Below are 7,757 nucleotides of genomic sequence, written 5' to 3'. Positions count from 1 at the left end.
CAATTATTGGCACCCTCACATGGGTAGACCGATTGTCTTTAATAGATTTCTTTAAACCAATATGGAATAAAATTATTTGATGGTAAAAATGTATCTTTTTAAAAATTATTTTCAAGAATTATTATTATAGCATTTTTCAGAAATTGCTACTGTCATTTCACCAGTTTGTTTACATTGTAAGCAGAAATTATTTTGTCAGATGTTTTGTATAAAGTTTTTATTTTTTGAATTTGCAAAAAAAAATGCTCTGTTTCTTAAAATCCATTGAATGTGGACAAAATAATTCCACTTAATCTCGTTGCACCTCGTCGACTATCAACTCATGTACAACTCGATTTCGTGGAATAACTTAAAAAAATCTATCTATCTATCTATCTATCTATCTATCTATCTATCTATCTATCTATCTATCTATCTATCTATCTAAAGTTTAATTCGTTGCAAGTGGTATGCTGATATGTTTCCAAGTTTGTTTCTTTTAAACTGGGCTTTTTTCTGAGAAAATTGTGCATTCAGGCAGCACGGTGGTGTAGTGGTTAGCGCTGTTGCCTCACAGCAAGAAGGTCCGGGTTCGAGCCCCGTGGCCGGTGAGGGCCTTTCTGTGTGGAGTTTGCATGTTCTCCCCGTGTCCGTGTGGGTTTCCTCCGGGTGCTCCGGTTTCCCCCACAGTCCAAAGACATGCAGGTTAGGTTAACTGGTGACTCTAAATTGACCGTAGGTGTGAATGGTTGTCTGTGTCTATGTGTCAGCCCTGTGATGACCTGGTGACTTGTCCAGGGTGTACCCTGCCTTTCACCCGTAGTCAGCTGGGATAGGCTCCAGCTTGCCTGCGACCCTGTAGAACAGGATAAAGCGGCTAGAGATGATGAGAAATTGTGCATTCTTTTCTGCAAAAGATGTAAATTTGGAGACTTTGTAAAACTAAAAATCTACTCTTTGAATTATGGAATGAAATTAAACGAATTAAAAGGTTCCTTTCAATGTCTGCACAATCTTCAGAGAAAGAATCTCATCTCATCTCATTATCTCTAGCCACTTTATCCTTCTACAGGGTCACAGGCAAGCTGGAGCCTATCCCAGCTGACTACGGGCGAAAGGCGGGGTACACCCTGGACAAGTCGCCAGGTCATCACAGGGCTGACACATAGACACAGACAACCATTCACACCTACGGTCAATTTAGAGTCGCCAGTTAACCTAACCTGCATGTCTTTGGACTGTGGGGGAAACCGGAGCACCCGGAGGAAACCCACGCGGACACGGGGAGAACATGCAAACTCCACACAGAAAGGCCCTTGCCGGCCACGGGGCTTGAACCCGGACCTTCTTGCTGTGAGGCGACAGTGCTAACCACTACACCACCGTGCTGCCCCAGAGAAAGAATTACAAACCAATTTGGTGGATCAATCTTTTATTTCTCAGTGAATTGTCATATTTTTTTCTGGCATTATTCCTTCTAATTTCATCCTCTGCACGTTTGCTGTTTCAGGATCCTCTTCAAGATGAGCAACGAGACATCTGACAAATCTGAGATTTTAAGATCCAGAAAAACTCAAAGTAACCTTCCAAAACCAAATTCCCCAAAATGGTAGTTTGTGAATGTTAATATAACGATGATACCAATGATCATCACAGAGAGGAGTGACTCTGGATCTCACAAATTCGACATCTATGATGCAAAGGGGAACAATCAAGGCAATTTTAATCTCCACCTGAACACTGCAGGTAGAACCACACAACCACGAATACCATCCCGCATCACACCACGACCTTTGTTACTCTAAGTGATTGGCTAAATTTATAGAATATACTGTATATTCTTTTCATTCCTCACTTTGACGCCTTTTACAAGTTTTACTTACACAGTAGGATGTCTAGATTCCAATATTCTTCACAGCGATAACATGATACCATTTTTATTACAAGTACAAATCCAGATATGGATTTCACCAAACTGTGGCGTCCTTCTTTTGTGATGCTTTTCCAGGCTGGTACTCCATGGTGTTTCTGGCCATCCGCTTTAGATTCTGGATTTTGGATTACTGTGTTTGGAAATAAACCTCCTGTGTGGATCTTCACACATGTCCCGAGTCCTGTACCTTCGAGTCACATGGAACCTGTGGCTCCAAAAGCACTCTTTCACACAACGCTGGTCACAACAGAATTCATTTTGCCAAAGATTTACATTCTAGTTGATTTAGCTTTCAAGGAAAACAGAAATAAGTGCACGAGCAGTTAAAGGACGAAAAATGAACAAAAGAACTTAAAATCCTCATGTGATCTTGTTTTTTTTTAACCCCAAATCTTGAACACCGGACCATAGACTGTTAGAGACATACAGTCTATTTTAGTAAAGATAATCAGATCAAAATCAGTTATCGAGCCTGTGTTCCATATAAATCAACTTCTTGTTCTTGGTATACTACTTCTACTTCGAGCGGGGGGCATTTTGTGGCGTTTGCATGTTCTGCCCATGTCTGCGTGGGTTTCCTGTAGGTGCTCTGGTTTCCCCCACAGCTCAAAGACATGCGGTGAGGTTAACATATGGGCAGCCATGGCCTGAGGTTGGCTGAAGTGCCCTTGGGCAAGGCACCTAACCCCTCACTGCTCCCTGGGCACTGAAGCGTAGCTGCCTACTGCTCTGGGTATGTGTATGCGCTCATTGCCCACTTCTGTGTGCATGTGTGTGTTCACTGCTTCAGACGGGTTCAACGCAGAGGAGGAATTTCACTGTGTGCTTAAGTCTGTGCTTGAGTGTACATGTGATAAATAAAGGCTTCTTGATTTCTTGGCTTGCTCGAACAATCCTGACTATTTTCCCCCCCAAGTGTCCCTCTCTTCCGTTGCTGCCGGGAGCTGATCTTTGCTAAGATTGCTATCTCTCTCGTTGCTCGATGTATGTTATAGAAAGCCTTCCTACACTCCTTTTTCCATGCAATGGTTCTCATATGAGTACTTTGGATATAATTTCCTTTTTGCAACCCCATCAGTGACCCATGAATCTCAGCCTTCTTTCTTTTATAGTCTCAGAGAGTTGAGGAATATTCCCATATCGTTCTTTATTTGTGACATGGTCTCTCCAACTAACATTTAATACAGTTCGTAACATGCGTGCATAACAGCCATTCAGACAGTGTTCAAGCATGTCCGGCGTTCTGAGCTGTCCAACAGCACACTTTCAACTGGAACTCTAAAACATCTCGTCTTTAGGTCCGTCTTTAGTTTGGATTTCCAAATCACTCTGATTTTATGCGTGGCCGCCCGCCCCTTTGAGATTCTCGTTGATATATCTTTCTCACTACTGTCGATCCATGAGCTGAGGTATTTGAAGTCAGTTATTCTCTTCAATTCATATTCATCTTGAGTGATGTTCTTGTATTGTTGGTTAAAAAGAATGCAGTCTGTCATTTTTATCCCCCACTGACCGAAAGGCCCGAAGGGGGATTATGTCGTGGCGATTTCTGTCCATCCGTCCCAGGAAGGGTGCTCTCATCTCATCTCATCTCATTATCTCTAGCCGCTTTATCCTTCTACAGGGTCGCAGGCAAGCTGGAGCCTATCCCAGCTGACTACGGGCGAAAGGCGGGGTACACCCTGGACAAGTCGCCAGGTCATCACAGGGCTGACACACAGACACAGACAACCATTCACACTCACATTCACACCTACGGTCAATTTAGAGTCACCAGTTAACCTAACCTGCATGTCTTTGGACTGTGGGGGAAACCGGAGCACCCGGAGGAAACCCACGCGGACACGGGGAGAACATGCAAACTCCGCACAGAAAGGCCCTCGCCGGCCACGGGGATCGAACCCGGACCTTCTTGCTGTGAGGCGACAGCGCTAACCACTACACCACCGTGGTGCCCGGAAGGGTGCTCACCTTCTGAAATCAACTCCTCTCACAATTTTTGGAGGAATTTCATGAAACTTGGCAGGATTCTTTGACGTTTGTCGTTAATACGCATATCGTAAATGCGTTAAATTCAGTCACATTTTACCAGAGTTACAGCCCTTGATTCACAAAATTATAATTTGACAATTTCATGAGAGTGTGTTTTCCTTCTGAAATCAACTCCTCTCACAATTTGTGGAGGAATTTCATGAAACTTGGCAAAAGGCCTTATTATATGTCGGTAGTACGCATATTGTTATTTTGTTCAATTCAGTCGCATTTTACCAAAGTTACTGCCCTTGATTAACAACCTTGTACTTTCACAATTTCATGAAGGTGTGCTTGCCTTCTGACATCAACTCCTCTCACAATTTTTGGACAAATTTCTCGAAACTTGGCAAAAGGCCTTGTTATATGATGGTAGTACGCATATTATGATTTAATTTTGTTTGTGAAAACATTACCAGAGTTTTGACCCTTGATTAAATAACTTGTACTTTGACAATTTCACGAGGGTGTACGTTTTTCTGAAATCGACTCTTCACACAGTTTGTGGAGGAATTTCACCAAACTTGGCAAAAGGCTTTGTTATATGACCGTTATACGCATATTGAAATTTCGTTTAATTTGGGCAAATTTTACCAGAGTTATGCCCTCGATTATGAACAAACTTGTACTTTGGCAGTTTCATCAAGCTGTGCTTGCTTTCTGAAATCAACTTCCCTCAGAATTTTTATTTTCCCCCACTGGTTGAAAGGCCTGAAGGGGGATAATGTCATGGCGATGTCTGTCCGTCCGTCTGTCTGTCCTGGGAAGGCTACTCACCTTCTGGAATGGACTCCTCTCACAATTTTTGGAGGAATTTAAAGAAACTTGACAGGATTCTTTGTTATATGTCGGCAATACGCATATTGCAATTTCATTCGATTCAGTCACATTTTGTCATAGTTATGGCATAGTTTCCAGCGGGGAGGATAGTGTGCTCTCAGAGCGCTCTTGTTTTTCATTAAGATGCAAACCAGTCAGTTTTGCAGCTTTCTCAATGCTGTGAAGGAGCAATTGTTCATCTTCTGCAGTGTTTAATAACACAGCAAATACTTCTTTTTGCAACAGTAGACCCACAACATTCAAAGTCTGTCATGGATGATCGCATTACATAATCTAATGTTCGAACAAAAAGGTATGGGGAAAGTGTGTTGCCTTGAAGTACACCAATGAGGATTTAGAAAAACTCAGCATCTCCGTCTGACGAATGCACTTGGGGAATGGTGTTTTCGGATATGGTACCTAGTGCACTGAAAGTAAAATGTGGTATTCCATATGTTTTCATTTTCATTGTCTCTAGCATCTTCCCAGAATGAATGGAATCAAATCCATCCATTATCCATAACCGCTTATCCTGTGCAGGGTCGCTGGCAAAAGCTGTCGTTTCATCCAGCTGTTGCTCGACTCTCTGCCTGTCTGTATGGCGGAGTTCAGCCGTCACCGTCATGTCTTCAGTTAGTTTGAAAAAAAGAACAGCTTTGAGACTTCTCACTGGAGAAATAGTTCCCTCAAAACTGGTCTCGCCCTTCACTGTTCTCCCTGTTCAATATTTTATTCATCGTCTACATTACTTTTTTCATACAATAAACCTATCCTTTGTACAACATAATTCAAAGGACAGGTTCACAACAATGCACTTGGTCTTAACTGTTATTGTTTCTACAGGAACAACTTACACAGGGACTTGAATGGTGGATTCTCCTCATAATGAGAATACAAATCAAAATTGTCTTTGAACAAGAAAAAACTGCAATCGTTGATGCACTGACGCTTTCTGTAAAACTTTTGTGAAGGAGTCTAGTCTGCTCACCGAGTTCGCCTTTTGCCTTACTGATGTCAAAAGGAGAGAAAAAAGGAGATGTTGTTTTTATTTCTTATCTGCCATCATGCCAGTCATACAGGAACTTGCCTCAGCAGCATTACACAACATCGAATGCAATGGATAAAAAGCTCAAATTGTGAAAAATGCAATCAAATGCTTTGGTGTTCGAGGAGTAGCACACTCAAACATGTTGTTCGAAGAAAGTCATCTACTTTGGGGTGGTAACAGTAACTCTGCTTCATCACACCACTCTAACATTGATTATTTTCTGAGAACAGCATGCTCCATAGGGCGGCACGGTGGTGTAGTGGTTAGCGCTGTCGCCTCACAGCAAGAAGGTCCGGGTTCGAGCCCCGTGGCCGGTGAGGGCCTTTCTGTGTGGAGTTTGCATGTTCTCCCCGTGTCCGCGTGGGTTTCCTCCAGGTGCTCCGGTTTCCCCCACAGTCCAAAGACATGCAGGTTAGGTTAACTGGTGACTCTAAATTGACCGTAGGTGTGAATGTGAGTGTGAATGGTTGTCTGTGTCTATGTGTCAGCCCTGTGATGACCTGGCAACTTGTCCAGGGTGTACCCCGCCTTTCGCCCGTAGTCAGCTGGGATAGGCTCCAGCTTGCCTGCGACCCTGTAGAACAGGATAAAGCGGCTACAGATGAGCATGCTCCATAGGGCGGCACGGTGGTGTAGTGGTTAGCGCTGTTGCCTCACAGCAAGAAGGTCCGGGTTCGAGCCCCGTGGCCGGCGAGGGCCTTTCTGTGTGGAGTTTGCATGTTCTCCCCGTGTCCGGGTGCTCCGGTTTCCCCCACAGTCCAAAGACATGCAGGTTAGGTTAACTGGTGACTCTAAATTGACCGTAGGTGTGAATGGTTGTCTGTGTCTATGTGTCAGCCCTGTGATGATCTGGCGACTTGTCCAGGGTGTACCCCGCCTTTCGCCCGTAGTCAGCTGGGATAGGCTCCAGCTTGCCTGCGACCCTGTAGAACAGGATAAAGCGGCTAGAGATAATGAGATGAGATGAGATAATAAACAGAAGGGAACCATCAGGGCCTTTTAGACCTTCAAAGAGGGCCAAAAATTATCAGCAGTTCAAATGTTATCTGTAATTTCTTTCATTCTGATTATTCTCTTCTAATTGTAATTCAACCTCATTTTCAATCAAATTTGCTTCAGAAATGAAAGGGTTGCTGTTCTGAAAACATTAAAATCGAGTTATTCGATGAAGTTTTTTTTGTTTGTTGTCTCTAGGCTGAGAAGAGTTTCGAGCTGGCTCACTCATTGGTTAGGACTTCATTGCCGGGACAGAAGGCCACGGCAGTGTATGTTTATGTAGGAAGTGACAGATGAATTAACCAATCAGATTTTGATTTTTGTGGGAGGGACCAAAAATGTATCGCCCTAGGCCTACTCGAAGGCCAACGCGAGTTTAACCGCGATTCGGCGCCGTCAGTGCAGCAGTGAAGTCACCTTCCAGCCGGTGTAGCGTTCATCGGTAGTGTTAGCGAATGCTAATAAAGCGGTCAAGCCAGTGCTATGGACAGCAAGTAGCACAGGCTAACGACCGAGAAACTAAGATTTCCGTCTCCAGACTCTTCTTCTACGTACGCTCGCTACAGGATTTTTCACTTTAGTATGCATTTCGCTGTGTAATTTACTTAGTTATTTTTAAAATCAACATCGACAGCTACACACAACAGCATGAGCTGGCACCTTGCCGCTAATCCCTTGCAAAATCCTTTGCCCTGTTGCTTTTTGGTGTTTGGCTAAGTTTTGGCTAAGCTCAAGTCCCAGCTCTAATAGTAACAGTTTGCCATTGGTTGAGACACTTATTAAAGAAGAATGTATCTGTTTCCTGAAATGAAATACGAAGCTCTATTTCTTTCGCAAGTACTGAAACCACTTGTAACATTCTGTCCATTTCTTTAAGTCAGAAAACAGGAAGTTGGCCACTGCAAAAATGTGATTCTATTTCCTCACAAGAATGCTATTTGTTGTGTGAAA

This window comes from Neoarius graeffei, chromosome 20 (genome assembly GCF_027579695.1).
Source record: "Neoarius graeffei isolate fNeoGra1 chromosome 20, fNeoGra1.pri, whole genome shotgun sequence".
Lineage (NCBI taxonomy): Eukaryota > Metazoa > Chordata > Actinopteri > Siluriformes > Ariidae > Neoarius > Neoarius graeffei.
This window is presented reverse-complemented; position numbering follows the sequence as displayed.